General features: G+C 44.6%; 1 protein-coding gene and 1 pseudogene across 1 annotated transcript in view; both read left to right on the plus strand.

Annotated features, from left to right (window-relative positions):
* LOC124711126 (homeobox protein PKNOX1-like) overlaps window positions 1-16,493 on the plus strand; it is a 731,542-nt gene that overhangs the window by 353,139 nt on the left and 361,910 nt on the right. The window lies entirely within an intron of this gene.
* LOC124712820 lies at window positions 2,783-2,900 on the plus strand (annotated as a pseudogene).

Genomic DNA, 16,493 nt, shown 5'->3' on the forward strand with positions numbered 1-16,493 from the left:
TATATTGAGAAACCAATGTCAGAATACCCAGACTAGTGAACAGGGGTCGACATGAGGTTCGCGAACTTACACCACTTACTGCCCGTTCCTGAGCCAAAAATAACATTTTAGAATGGGAAGAGTTACCCCAAGATATAATACCATACGACATAAGCGAATGAAAATGAGCAAAGTAGATTAATTTTCGTGGTGCTTTTGGCAAGCGTGGTGCACTCAGCCCTAGTAAGACAAAGTGAAGAGCTACTTGATTGAGAAGTAGCGGCTCCGGTCTCATAAACTGATATATGGCCGGGAGAGCGGTTTTCTGACCACATGTCGCCCCATGTTCGCATCCGGTGACACTGTTGGCTGAGGATGACACGGCGGCCGGTCTGTACCATTGGTCCTTCCAAGGCCCTTTAGGGCGGAGTTTAGTTCTCTTTATATCATTTATATAAATAAGGAACAGGAGTGGCCCCAACACTGATCCCTGGGACACCCCACATTCGACCGTACCCCACTCAGACCCCATATCACAGCCATACTCAACACTGTGAATAATGAGCTTTTGCTGTCTGCTGTTAAAGTAAGAGGTGAACCAATTGTGAGATACTCCCCGTATTCCGTAATGGTCGAACGTCTGGAGAAATGTTTTGTGATCAACACAATAAAACGCCTTAGTTAAATAAAAAAAAAAGCCTAGCGTTCGAAACCTTTTGTTTAACCCATCAAATACCTCACAGAGAAAAGAGAATATAGCATTTTCAGTTGTTAGGGGGACACTGTATTTTCTATGCCGCCAACGTTAAATTATCGAGTTTTGTGACCCATTATCCTGGAAACTTTTTAAGACACCAATTTACAATGTTCCATAATTATTGAATGCACCTTTCTAGATACACTGAAAAGAATTACTACTAAAATTGTATTGTGGGGCATGTTATCTTTTTTTTTTGAAACACTCAATTTTTTGACAGAATTTTGTAATAAATGAACATAAAAACAAAACAACTGAGGATATTTTAATTGTTCTAGTTCCTTATGTGTTGAATCTCACACTTGGCATGTTGTGAAAATTTCATGTTTCTGCCATCAGTACTTTTTTAGAAAACGGGTCATTTATTGCAAAAAATGTAGTTCAGAGATATTGAGGTTTAAAACTTTTTTATTACAAATTCTTATACAGACTTAAATTCCTGCGTCTTTTATGCACTGGAATTGCCACCCCGGCCCATAGTCTGTCTCTTCTTCAGTGTCACAATGGTCCAGTGCTTGCCTCCTACTTTTCTTTCTTGCTTCTTTTGTCGTTTACTGAGCAGCTAACTCTGCTTCACGTACACGAAGCTCATCCAGTTCCAGCAGTCCTTTTGCTGTGTTCTGTCCAAATCTTACCCCTAATTTCTCCAGAACCTAATGTCTTTCATAATATCCACAATTAAAAGTTATTACAGCATCAGACACTGCTAACTTTAGAATCATAAGGCGAACAAATACATTTTTAGGCACACGGCACCATACGACATTATTGAAGAACTCATCACATTCTGGGTCTTCCCATGTAAACACTTCTTTAGTAGCTCAGGGTTTGCCACATCTCTATAAATAGGTTTGACTGCCTCCATTGCTGCCAAAGCAAGAAAATATTAATGTGTAAATTCATGCAGGGTGCCAGAAAATTCAGCTTGCCTATATTTACACCAAGTGTTTGGTGGAGTTAGACACAAAGCATGACACGGCTTTTCGTCGGTTTATATTCGATGAAAGAAAGTGCTCCACACAGCTCTCTTCATCTTCTCTAAATTGTCACAGTTATCTCTAATGGCCTTCCCATAACATTCCTGTAAAAAGCAGTAGAAGTTAGCTTACTACAAAAATAGCCGATAATCACACTACTTTCAACGAACAGTAGTATCAGAAAGAAAGTACTGATTTGTTTATTCGTAATGCCAACTTTTGAGACGTGGCAGTCGGCACAAAACAAAGCAATTCACAGCCTTCTAGACTGTAGTTCCCAAGATGTGACTGCTCAACTGTGACAGTACATGCGTAGCCGCGAAATTTGACAGTCACACGTCAACATTCAAAATATTATTTGAAGGTCTCATAATTGTCTGATTTTTAATGTATTATGTATCAAAATGTTCAGGAAAGTCCATAGTACATTATGGAGCAGGAAACAGAAAATATCAAATTTCAACGAATTTCGCTTATAATGTCCCCTTAAACGACTTCTAAAACCGAAGTGTACATTTGATAGCACGTTATGTGATGAAAAATGATCAATTATCCTTAAATACACATTCTTTTCCATAACTTCAGTAAACACTGATGGCATACTGGACTTGCATTCGGGAGGACGACGGTTCAATTCCGCGTCCGCCCATCCTGATTTAGGTTTTCCGTGATTTCCCTACATCGCTCCAGGCAGATGTCGGGATGATTCCTTGGAAAGGGCACGGCCGACTTCCTTTCCCGCCCTTCCCTAATCCGATGAGACCGATGACCTCACAGTTTGGTCTCTTCCCCCAAACACGCACGCACACACACACACACACACACACACACACACACACACAATCACAACTCAAACACGTATGATGACTTGTTCCTTGTTGCCGAGACAAGGGAAGCATCTCCCCTACATGCAGGCTGTTTTTCCTCTGCACGACGGCGTCTACCAGCAGCACAATGCGACGTGTTACAGTTCGAAGAGTACGTGCGTAGTTTGAAGAGCCCCAGGATGTTTACTACACTCCCCATACTATCAATCTCCCCGCATTTCAACCCATTAGAGGATATGTGGGCCAACGGCTTTGCCGCAGTGGTAGCACCAGTTCCCGTCAGATCACCGAAGTTAAGCGCTGTCGGGCAGGGCTAGCACTTGGATGGATGACCATCCGGTCTGCCGAGCGCTGTTGGCAAGCGGGGCTCACTCAGCCACTTGTCAGACAAATTTTAGAGCTAGCGGCTCCGGTCGCGTAAACTGACATTCGGCCCGGAGAGTGGTGTGCTGAGCACATGCCCCTCCATATCCGCAGCCCCTCTTGGCTGAGGATGACACCGCGGCCGATTGGCGTTCGGAGTTTATAGTTTTTTTTTTTAGTTTTAGAGAATATGTGGGACCACCTCGATCGGGCAGTTTTCGCCATGGGTCCTCAACCGAGAAGCATAGCACAGGTGGTCACAGCACTGGAGTCGCCACGGCTACGCATCCGTATCGGTCCTTCCAGAACCTCATTGACTCGCCTGCTGCACGTCTCGCGCTGCAAAAAATGTCTGTCTAGACTTTTGACAGGTGGTCACAGGAATACGGCTGCACAGTGTAAGTTTCGACTGTATTCCAGCCCCCAGAAGCTTCGGAGCCGTCCTGTATGATAACAGCGAGAGAGAAGCCTCGTGCGACGTGCTGATAGCAGCGGCAGAAATGCAAAGCGCTTTGTGCGGTGGCGTGGAGAGCCAGGTCCCGCGGCCTTTTAACCTTTCTGAAGCCGTGACGGAAGCGCCGCCAGCAGCTAGGGCCGCAGTACGGGAACGCGGCGCCGGGCCGGACCGGTCCGCTCAAGGCCGCAGCGGCGCGTAGCAGCGTGGCCAGGGGAGCGCAGAAAGCTATGCGCAGAAAGCAACGTGTTTTCTCAGTTGTGCGCATGACGTCACGGTGGAAGCAGCTGTGCCTAACAGTACACATTTCAAATTGTGTGTGATTGTTTTTCTTGCGTTGTTTTGTGTTTGAAGGAGTATTTTGACTGAGTTCTTTCTTCTGAGGTACTCCGTCAACAGCGGAAACATTCGGAATTCGGGAGTGTTAACGGTTTTTGCTGTAATTGATATTTGATTCGGAACTGAAATAGTTAGCGATAGTGGACAGCGGAATCAACATTGTGTTCAGCAGCTCTATAGTTTATGGTTCGTCCTGTGAAATTCTTATTGGAGAATCTACAAGTGAGTGAAAATTAATTTTTACAATGCCAGGCTTTGCTGTAACGGACTGTTTTTCCTACAACTGGAGCACAGAGGGAACTGACGTAATGTATCACAGTTTCCCGCGTAATGAAACATTACAAAAACTATGGTTGTCGAAATGTTGAGGGAAAGACAGTGTAAATGTTGCGCATACAAGAATATGTTCTCGCCATTTCGCAGAAACAGATTACTTAAGGGATTTACAGTCTGAATTGCTTAATTTGCCCCGAAAAAGAATGCTCAAGCCAGATGCAGTTCCTTCGCGCAATTTGCCGTGCAGTAGTGCGACTGTCAATGTGTCACCCGCAACAGAAGACAGAACCAAACGGTATAAGAAACGAGAACTACATAAGAAATCTCTGGAAACTCTGGAAAAGCTGTCACCAAATAAGAAACATCATAATAAGAGCACATGTACAGATGACAGTTTTTTTTTAGACACAGATAAAGTTACTTTGATGAATACTATAGCGGCTTTCTTACAAACAAGTGTGTGCAACTTCGAGCTCTTAAGTAAATTCATTTCAATGCGATTAAATTAATAGTTTCTGATTTATTTGAGCCGAGGTTTCGAATTTCAAGTGTGTGTCGGTGTGGTTGTGATCTGACATTTTACCGATGTGTGAGGCATAAGCTGCGAAAGAATATAACTCATCAGTTTTAACTGTAATATTTTAGCAGCAGAAAAGCAGTTTAGACATCTCATTTCTGGTATAAACAAAATCTTCCGCCAAAAACTTGACGTAAACGCGCATGCCGTGTCGTCTGCTTGTGAGCGCTTGCTTCCACGCTGACGTCACTAGGCCAGCCAATGGCAGAGCAGAGCGCTTACTGCCCAACCTTATTATTTAGTAACCTTGAGCGTGGCGTGGCGCGGCGCGGCGCACTTTGCATCCAGCCGCGCTGGCGCTGGCTCTCGTCCAGCTGCACTGCCCCCGGCCACCCGCCGTCACGATTTATGCGCTCCACCGGCGAGGTGCCTCACTGCAAGCCACCACACGCTACCTCACAAACAGCAACCTCTGGGCCGGGTACAGAAACCCAAGCTTAGACCAGATATGTTACAGAAAGCAACATCTCGATCAGCTGACGGATGGCATTCGTCTTCGGGTGTCTTATAGAATAAACATAAATTTTTCTACGCTGCCTCCCAAAATACGTGAAGCACACAGAAGACATGGTCGGATGTCAACGTACGAGGGCATTTAGTAAGTAGTGCATCATTTTTTTCTCGTATAATTTCTGTTGAAAAAATGTGGAATTTGTTGTGGGGGCATGTTGGAATATTCCCGCTTCGGCACCTATGGTTTCATGAAGTTCCGATAGGTGGTGGCGCTATATCTAGCCTCTCTGACGGAGGTGCTTTACATGGAGAGAGCTGTCATTGACTTTCTTTTGACGAAAAACCAGGGCATCGCATATATTCGTACGGGTTTGAAGAATATCTGTGGAGGTGTAATAGTGGCCAAAAGGACGGCGAGTCGTTCGGCGAAGCGCCTGTCGTCATCGCAACAAGGTCGTGTAAACCAGTCCGATCTCCGGCGTGCCAGCCGGCCACACACAGCTGCGATTCCTGCAATGTTAAAACGTTAGGACACTCTCATTCGATGTGACCGACGAATAACAATCAAACAACTCATCGTACAACTGAACGTCTTCGTTCATAGTACTGACACATGCGTTCACCTGTTGGTTAGGTTGGGTTGTTTGGGGAGGGAGACCAGACAGCGAGGTCATCAGTCTCATCGGATTAGGGAAGGATGGGGAAGGAAGTCGGCCGTGCCCTTTCGGAGGAACCATCCCGGCATTTGCCTGGAATGATTTAGGGAAATCACGCAAAACCTAAATCAGGATGGCCGGACGCGGAATTGAACCGTCGTCCTCCCGAATGCGAGTCCAGTGTCTCACCTGTTGGGTTAGGCTACTCAAAGATGTGTTCACGCTTGGTTCCTCGCCGCCTAACAGTAGGCCATTAAGAGCAGCGAAGTACCACCTTTGCGGAGTTCCTTGTGCGTTGCGAGACTGATCGCGTCAATTTGTTGTCGAATATCGGCACAGGCGATAAAACATAGATTTATCATTTGGAACTGGAAACAAAACAGTAATCCATTGTGTGGCACCACACCACCTCTCCTCCGAAGAAAAACTCCGAAGCCGAATCCTGAGCCGGTAAAGAATTGGCGAAGGTCTTCTGGGACTGTGAAGGGATTATTCTGTTCGATGTCCTGCCTCACGGCGGAATAACCAACCCTGAATTGTATTGTGCTATCAGCAGGAAACTGAAGAAATGACTTCAACATTTTCGTAGCCACGAAAATGCACACGAACTTCTGGATATTTAGGAAATTTGTGGTAGGTTCCTATTGGACCAAACTGCTGTGGTCATCGGCCCTCACTTAATATAACTTAAATTAAGGACAACACACACACACACACAGACACATACACGCCCGAGGGAGGACTCGAACCTTCGACGCGGTTACCCCGCGCGGCACACACGAACTTCTCCTTCTCCTTGACAACGCACACGGGAGGCGCTCAGTTGCCTTCATTGGACTGTTCTTCCTCATCTGTCCTACAGTCCGGATCTCGCACCTTCAGGCTTCCGTCTGTTCGGTCCAGTGAAAGATGCACGTGGAGTACGGGGAGGTTATCGATGCAGGAAGACGTTGGCTTCGACGCCGGCCAGTAGAGAGGTACCATGCGGGCATACAATCTCTCTCAGTAAGGTGACGTAAGGCTATCGCATTTGGGCGGAGATTATGACGAAAAGTAGGGTTTTGTAGCCAAGAGAGTAAGGAATAATATAGTGTATTGGAATCCTGAATAAACCGACCTGCTTTCATAAAGAAATGTGTTGCAGACTGTTGTTTATTTCTGAGGCAATATTGACCTTTCCAAAATTCGGAAAATAATACTGGTATCGACAACTATTGTTGAAGAAAAGTAATGCTAGAGGAGGATGTCACGTTACACCACTCTAGTTTTTTTGTTACAGAGGGTGGCTACACCCCTTAGTGAATAACCTGAGCTGCCATCCCGGCACTCACTAGACCCCGATCTGCGGAAAAAAACTAGGTATTAAGAAGTTTGTCCCATTGCGACAACCGTGATTCGAAGAGAGAAAACTAAGGAATGCTGGTGCTGTCTGTGTTGTACATCCCACACCGATCGGCACTAAACTGGAGGGAGAGGGAGGGAGATAGATAGAGAGAGAGAGAGAGAGAGAGAGAGAGAGAGACGGGTAGACGGGTAGACGGGAGGTCCTTCTCATCACAGTTAATGTAGCTGGATTTTTAAACACCAGCATTCGTGACGTTAGAGGATGAACGCCAGTTATTAACCTTACAGCACGTTTCTGTGTGGAATTGTTCCAGGAAATACACCATACGACATCAATGTATAATGAGTGAAATTATGCATAATAAGCTATTTTTTGTCTCCCGTCATCACTAAAATCAGAATTAGACACAGAGCAAGTGTCGGTGAATGCAAGCGTTTGGAAAGATCTATAATAAGCGATTCCTTATGAAAGTTTCTATCAACGTGCACATCTTGGAATTTTTAGCTTTCAGTTTTAAGTGTGCTTTCCACCGTGCTTTATTTTTATTGGTGATATCATCTTAGAAATGACATTTTGTAACAAGTGAGTGTGGTGTATAATTTGCTTTTAATTGTACGACCGCGCTTTACAAAATGTCGTTTCTAAGATTTATCAAAGCTGTGAAACACGATCAGCAAAACCTATTTTGGTGATGATGTGTCCCATCTTATACAGAACTAAATGAACTGTGTTTTTTGTAACTAATAAATAATTTATCGAGTCTCAATCAATAAATTTTGTGAATATTTCGTTTATTGTTTTTTCTGTTGATATTTTATTTTTTCTTCTGTTGTATCTCTGTTCGGCTTGGTTATGATCAGCCATTAGGAAAGAGCACTATTTCTGTTTCATTCACTTAATACGTGCTATGACCGGACAAATGTACAGTCGTTCAGTCTTCACCGTGGGTTATTTTATTGCTCTCTGAACTACAACATGTGAAATATTACTTGAGTTTATTACATGAGTGATAAAAAATTACTTAAATTGATACAGTAGCTTGCTACAGGACTGCTTGATAATTTAAAATGGCCATTGACTATTAAAGCATCATTTGATGCACTAATCAACAGTTTTTTTTTCTTGAAGCACAACGTTCAATATTTACAAAAGTACATTTCCATCTGAGACTTGAATAACTCTTTAGTCCTACTCAGTGATGTTGACTGCTTCAGCTGAGGTCACAGAACTGAGCAGAGCGCTTCCAAGTTCGCCTCTATATTGACCTCCGAACTAGGGCGCTGCTGTGCTGAGAGAGAGACGGGGTGTATTGTTCAGCCTCTCCCATTCGTTGTTGTGGATTGCAGCGCTGATGTCTGTAGTATCGGTCTGTGTGTTGCTGACTTTGGTGTGAAGCCGCGATCCTTGGACTATACCCCGAGACGCAAACAAGACCTGGAGCAGTATCAGTATTGAACCCTGTGAAACACCAATGGTCATTTGTCCTTAATCAGAGGAAGTTCCATCATGCAAATGTATGAGATGTTTGGGGATGGGGGCGTTGTTTGCGAATTTCATTGACTTCTTTTTAATTTATTGGCGTTCATAACATATCCATACAGCCATCTCAACACTGGAAATGTTCACAAGAGGTGGTTTTAATAATTCATAGTATATATAAGTTTAAGCCGTAACCTGGTACGCTAGTACATAGGCTTAACAAAGGACAGATTCCGACATAAGTACACCTAAACGAGTACAGTTTCATTGATGAAATCTCACAAATTTAAAGTGACATGTACTTAATGATGATGTTGGTTTGTGGGGCCCTCAGCATCGTGGTCATGAGCGCCGGAACAAGTTCCAGATCTTTCCACTTCCAGTCTCGGTACTTCTCTCGAATGATGACATGTATTTCCATATCCCATAGCTCCCAACTTACACCTTACGACAGCACGATGGTTGATGTGTCCGTGCTTCTACAGAAAATGCTGTTACACAGTGGACATACAGATAATGTACACGACGTACAGAAGTGATGTACACAGGTGTCGTGAAAGGCCTTTGTCTATCAATTTCCTTCATGTAGAGTGATGTGATATGTTGAATGAAGTGGCCAAGTCCAGTAAAATGCTGCTCTTACAGCCATGTAATTATAAGTTGTGATGATTTTGTGTATGCATATTGTATTTGCGGCAGGGAATTCTAAACGATCATTATAGCTAGTTAAGGGAGTAGAAATTGTCAGCTCGACGACATTTTTCCCCGTTTAGTGTGGTTTTGGTATAGCTGCGTGGGATTGCAAGCCACGATAATCCTCGGCGGCAAGAGCGCCGTTTTCACTTTGTAGTGACCGTTGCGGGGCAGATGCCGCCCTACTAATGGCCAGGGTAGGCGGTCGACTCTAATTGGATGAAAAAGCGAACCGCCGCCAACATCTGTACTGCGCAAAGCGCTCCAAATGTCTGGAATTATTAATTAAGCGTCGGAATTTCTTTTATCGGGGATAGGGCATTTTAATGAAAAAGTAATTAAAGCCGTCCCCAGGGCGCGCTTATCCGCGTCGGAAGTTGGCGTTATTAAGTTGCCCCCCCTGGCCCTGCGTGCATGGCACCCGCCGTCAATCCTCGCATTGTTATTAGGGCGGCCTCGCTTTGCTTGGTTCTGCAATCTCGACCTGCGCTTCTGCAGCCTGCATGCCGCAGTTTCCGACTGGAAGCAGTTTGCGAGCGCATGGAAACAGCAAATTCAGGGTGAGTTACTTTAACAAATTCAAATATCCTTACGTTGTCATCAGTCTTTGGTTACTAGTGATATCAAATACGTCTACGTACGCATTCCGCAAGCTACTATGCATGTCCCGGGGGGGGGGGGGGGGGGGGGTGGTACCTTGTACCACTACTGGTCATTCCTTTGTCTGTTCCAGCCGCATATGCAGCGAGGGAAAACGATTGTCTTTAAACTTCCGTATGAGCCCTGATCTCTCTTGTCATCGCGATCTTCACGCGAGATGTACCTTGGTAGAAGTAGAATTGTTCTGCAGTTAGTCACAAATGCCGGTTCTCTACTTCTTTTCAGTAGTGTTTCACGAAAAGAACGTCGTCTTCCCTAAAGGAATTCCCGTTTAGTTCACATAGTGTTTCCGTAATACTCACGTGTTTGTCGAACCTACCAGAACTAAATCTGCAGAACGCCTTTGAATTGCTTCGATGTCTTCTTTTAACCCAACGTGTTGGGATCGCAAGCATCGAGCAGTATTCAAGACTGCGTCGCGCAAGTGTTTTATACTCGTACACCAACATTCGCCTGCCGGCCGGAGTGGCCGTGCGGTTCTAGGCGCTACAGTCTGGAGCCGAGCAACCGCTACGGTCGCAGGTTCGAATCCTGCCTCGGGCATGGATGTGTGTGATGTCCTTAGGTTAGTTAGGTTTAATTAGTTCTAAGTTCTAGGCGACTGATGACCTAAGAAGTTAAGTCGCATAGTGCTCAGAGCCATTTGAACCATTTGAACATTCGCCTTCCCTACTATCGTCCTAGGACCACCTCCGCAGCTGAGTGGTCACTGTAGATGGCTGCCATGCAGAGGGCCCGGCTTCGATTCCAGGAACTGTCAAGGACTTTTATGTGCTGGTAGACCGTACGGGACGCACTCAGCCTCGTGATGCCTTTGAGGACCTACTTGAGCCAGTAGTAGCTGCTTCGCGGCCTGGAAATTCTGCTAGACGGCCGATAGAACATCTGCATGAAGCCCAAGGCCAGGATGACACGGCCGCCGGTAGACATCCTCTGGGCCTCCACAGTGTGGCCTTACATCGTCGTTCAGTTTCATATGGCTTTTCAACGATACGCCAAGATATTTAGCCGACATGACTGTGTCAAGCAGTACACTGTATTCGATCGTGATGTAATTGAGTTAGGAATCTCGAACTTGCCATTCTGAAGAAGCTTTTTGTACAGAATACGGAAATAATATAAATTAAGATCAGAATAAAGTGCCCATAGCAAAATCTCTCTTCAAAATTTCTGAAAAATTTCCTCGTGAATAATTTATCTTACATTTTTAAAAGAAATAGGTAGTTAGTAAAACGTACTGTAAATCTTTTGCCATTCCATTGCCTATTTACCTGGCGGAAAAGAAAAAAACTAGGAAGTTTCCGATTTTTTCATCTCGTCGGTAAAATGGGTTTTGTCTAGCTCTGTTATATACTTCGGCGTTGTGGATGTGATCACTTTTTTGTTTGATGAGATTGAGAAGTAAGAATCAATTCGTCCTTTGGAGAAGATTGCTTCCTTTTTGCCGATAGTACTCATTTTCGACTCCAACATTAAACGATCAAAGTATGAAACATTATATCTCCTAGATATGATGCTGACTTGTTGGAATACATTTTTTAGTGTTACTCACTTTTCCAAGTGAGAAACTGTATTCATTTCCTTTGGAGTTATCTCTGTAGTCTTTGTTCATTGTTTCGATTTTTTGGTTGGGTTCTGGACTATGGTAATGAAGTTAATCTGCAATTATCATCCTGCGAAAACATTTCTAAACATTACCAAATTCTGTGTTAAAATGCTGATCTGCATACGTAGTTCGTAAGTTACCAGTAATCGCGTCACTGTGTGTGTGTGTGTGTGTGTGTGTGTGTGTGTGTGTGTGTGTGTGTGTGTGTGTGTGTGTGTGTGTGTAGGATGTAGTGTACCCTTAATTCTGCGGTCTCGCATATTCGTATCATGAACTTATTTCATTGTTTCCTGTTTGGCATTTCCAACTGACCGACTGGAAAGTTCTCAGTCGTCTGTGCTTTTGTGATCAGAAATATGAGAGCTAATCAGAATAATTTTGTTTCCCTTTCGTTAGCCAAATTATGGCTGTAAATACTAAGTCAGCATATTCATCACCAGCGGCGGAGCTTTCTTGGACCTGCCCAGCCTGATCTGCCGGTAGCTCCGCAGCTGTCAGCTGTTCAAGACGACGGTTGTGCTTCAAACGAAACGAGCGAAGAAGTGTGATTCGTTTTCTTTGAAGCAAGGGACAAACACCAATCGAAATCCACACAGAAAATCAGCCCACGATAGGTAAAAGTGTCTCGCTTTTATAAGTATGAGGCAGTGATGGTGTTGTGGGTTCGCAAAAGGTCGTGGAGACTTGCATGACAATGAGCGTTCGGGGAGAAGGCGTTCTTCGCTGATTGTATAAAACGTGAGTGCACCCTTCAGTGCCGTTAGTTGTTGTTCCACACTGTCACGTTTGCGGGGTGCCATCAGGAAGAAGTGGCGAGGACTTCTCCATGTGGACAGCGTGGTTATTCTTCATGATAATGCGAGGCCACATGTAGCAGTCAGAATCGTCAAGCTCCGGTCATATCACAGGGAGAGTCTGGGCCACCTACCATGCAAATGTGGATGTCACCCGGGGCGAGGTGTGTTGATGTCCACGTTTTCGGTCCGCTGAAGAAGTTCCTCATAGGACAGCGATTCACGACGTGCAACAATGAAGCCAAGGGAGCAGTCCGACGGTGGTCCCAGGCACCCAGGCTAATTCTACCTCGAGATGTCCTTTTACATCTCGAGTTTAGTGCCGCGATACTGCTATGCATTTGAATTGGTTTGGGAACTATGTGGAAAAATAGTGTAAGGTACGTAGAATAATACATATATTTGTAGTTACCTGCCGGCCGTTGTGGCCGAGTGGTTCTAGGCGCTTCAGTCCGGGACCGCGCTGCTGCTACGGTCGCAGGTACGGAGCCTGCTTCAGGCATGGATGTGTATGCTGTTCTTAGGTTAGTTAGGTTTAAGTAGTTCTAAGTTCTAGGGGACTAATGATCTCAGATGTTAAGTCCCATAGTGCTTTGAGCCATTTGTAATTACCTGTACTTAACTTATTTTGGCTAATAAAAAATAAAGGCATGAGGGCTGATTCGCCCTCATAATTAGCCTACGTCGTCGGTGCCAAGTCAGATAAAACAACTGGTTTCACTTCAGTATTACTTTGTGCGACTAGTTAACCTCATAAATCGAAATCGATACTAGCATGAAACATAGAATTGCCAATCTTGTACGCCATACGCTGTGCTGATCGATTCAGATAGCTGCTAACAAGGGAACCTCCCCATCGCACCCCCCTCAGATTTAGTTATAAGTTGGCACAGGGGATAGATCTTGAAAAACTGAACACAGATCAGTCGAGAAAACAGGAAGAAGTTGTGTGGAACTATGAAAAAAATAAGCAAAATATACAAACTGAGTAGTCCATGTGCAAGATAGGCAACACCAAGGCTAATGTGAGCTCAGGGGCGCCGTGGTCCTGTGGTTAGCGTGAGCAGCTGCGGAATGAGAGGTCCTTGGTTCAAATCTTCCCTCGAGTGAAAATTTTACTTTTTTTATTTTCGCAAAATTATGATCTGTCCGTTCGTTCATTGACGTCTCTGTTCACTGTAATAAGTTTAACCGCAAAACCGTGCGATTAGTAGACGAAAGGACGTGCCTCTCCAATGGTAACCGAATACATTTGATGGCAAGGTCATAGGTCAAACGATTCCTCCACAGGGGAACACGTCTGATGTATTCTATTCGACACTGGTGACGGCATGTGCGTCACATGACATGAATATGTTGTCGACCCACCTAACTTGTACACTTGGCGAATGGGTAAAAAGATTCTTCTACCTTGCCCGATTTAGGTTTTCTTGTGGGTGTGATAACCACTCCCAAAAAAAATGATCGCATCGGACGGACAGATAATAATTGTCTGAAAATAAAAAATTAAACTTTTCACTCGAGAGAAGACTTGAACCAAGGACCTCTCGTTCAGCAGCTGCTCACGCTAACCACGGAACCACGGCGCTCCTGTGCTCACATTAGTCTTGATGTTGCCTGTCCTGTGCATGGATTACTCAGTTTGTATATTTTGCTTTTTTTTTTCATAGTTCCACACAACTTCTTCCTGTTTTCTCGATTGATCTGTGTATAGTTTTTCAAGGCCTGTCCACTGTGCCAACTTATAACTAAATCTGAGGGGGGTGCGATGGGGATGTTCTCTTGTAAGAAACATTTGTCCGTAGCATCTGTGTGACGCTTTCGGCAGTAATGTTACTAGCTGCGCGATCACCATCACTGATGTTGCAGTTCAGCAGCATGACCTTCGTACGAATTATCCAACTTAACCAATTGGTCTGATATACTTAAATTTTCCTCGAGACAGTTGGGCTCGCGACGTTTTTTCGTCTTCGGCAGCACAAATGTTGACTGTATTCCTACTGAACAGATTATTCAAACGATTGCGGTTATGGAAATGAGTGTGTTCGACAAGCTAATTTAAAGAACCTTTTGGCCGACTTGTACTAGATAAATTGTCTACCATCCCGCTAGCGGCAGTAGTCAGCAGAAATCAACCTAATAGAACAGATATTTACCTTGATTCTGAGAAACCATCCTGTGGGTTACAGTTCTATTGATGGCACTGGTCACCCCTCACTTTTAGACTGTTAGCCTATTATATCCGGAAAATGGGTCAAGTTTTTTTTAACTTCAACGTTAAATTTAACTACAGTAATTGGAAAGTATACATGGTTAAGTTGTCTTAGGAATAAACAACTGCTTTGTTACTGTCAGTCCATAACCAGCGTGTAATATATAGTTACGTTATTTAGCTTTTCTTGTTTCACCAGCCACTGCAAAATGCTGGCGAGCTTTGAAAAATATGAAGTAGTATCGTTTGCTTACAGATCTTAGTAGTTTTTCATACTCAGTTACAGCGAGCAAAAATGCGATGGTGCTATCGAGAGAGTTAGCGGATTGTGTGCATTTTAGCGCTACAGCTGATCGAGGCAAATTACGTTTGTAATGGCAACCACTATACATTATCTCATAACGGATAATTCACGTATTTTCTATGTTACGCAGTGTCATATGATGGTTACTTCATGTGACATAACGATAAAACACATTGGCTACACATAGGAACACCAAGTGCACTGCACACGATGTTGACAGCGCAGTTTCGGGGATTAGCATTACGCCATATCCATCCGCTGAGCTCGATTTAGTTTTTATGCGTTTGGCCCTCATGCAATAACAACTATGTCTATCGTTCGTAACAGAATGTCCGTTCGTAAACTGCGGTGACCTAAATCCGATTATAACGCATGTGCCATAAGGCATCGTTATCTCGTCGTGCGAAAGCTGGTCAGACATCACAGTTCCATCAGTCTGTGAGATAGTGCGGGACAAAATTAGGCCTATGTGTTTGATCTCCACGTATCCAGACGCAATCATATATTTCAAAGGCGCATTCCCAAACGTCCTTACTTTGTTACTAGTGAAACGTGTACTTGCTTGTAGAAATAGTCGTAGTCAATATGAGTATTGCTTCAAGCAAATGATATCGAGATTACTGGTAGTCCATTCTAAATAATGCGTTTCACATACCAGTCGTCTGGAGAGTGAAGTCTTCCGAGTCTTCCGATCGCCTTTAAGTACAAATATCTGCAAAATATTAATATGGTCGTTGTTATTTAGCGGACACATGACGTGGCAGTTTTAGGTGGGGTATTTCGAACTATGCTTGCGTAAGATACTGATAGAAGGTAGACATGAACTACTTCGTTTAGTACACTTCCAACCTCAGGAAACAATTGAACTGTAGACCGAATGCTTTGTTGTTTTGAAATGAGTGAAGAGATAATCCTGATCCGTGACGGGATTGGAGTACGATCCTCGCAACACCAGAAGAGATCGGCGATCTCTACGAGCATTGTGCTAGTTCTGCTTCCGCAGGAGCACAGGACACGCACGTAGGCTGCCAGCCCTGCGGGAGGGAGGTGGGACTTGTTCCTCGACTGCGCTCCTCTCCGCTCCTCTCCTCTTCTCTCCTCTCCTCTTCATTCCTCTAAGTCTATTGACTGCGAAGGTGTTCGTTCACTCTCGCAAACTGCAAATTTTTTAAAACTTTTCTTCAAATTTCATGATAGGGATCAACGACGGCAGTGGCGTTTTACTCGGGCGAATAGACGCCCAGGTATTGAGCAACTGACGCCCAGATGAACATTGCTGCGTATGGGCCCCTGCAGCAAGCGCCTGGTTCATGCAGCCATGCTGATTGCTGTTCACCGGAGACGAAGTCTAGAATTTGCACACCACTACCCCAACTGGATGTCCACTGAGCGGCTAGCAGGTGGCCTTTTCAGATAAAACACGTTTTGTGCTTCATCGTCCAGATGCGGGTGGCGTGCTCGGCTTGAAACGCTTGAAAGCAAACAGACTGCAACAATCATCGGAATGGTCCATGCTGGGGGTCCCTCGCTGGGTGATCTCGTCATTCTGGAAGTCACAGTGAATCAGCCCAACTATGCATCTACCTTGCGGACCATGTCCATCCCTACATGCAGTATGCTTCTCCTGGGCACGATGGATTTACCAGCAGGACAATGCAGTGTGGTACGCATCTCGTAGTGTACGTGCGTGGTTCGAAGAACACCTAAACGAACTGGCCAGCACGAATCGAGAATCTGTGGGA

Source organism: Schistocerca piceifrons, chromosome 8, assembly GCF_021461385.2.
Source record: "Schistocerca piceifrons isolate TAMUIC-IGC-003096 chromosome 8, iqSchPice1.1, whole genome shotgun sequence".
Lineage (NCBI taxonomy): Eukaryota > Metazoa > Arthropoda > Insecta > Orthoptera > Acrididae > Schistocerca > Schistocerca piceifrons.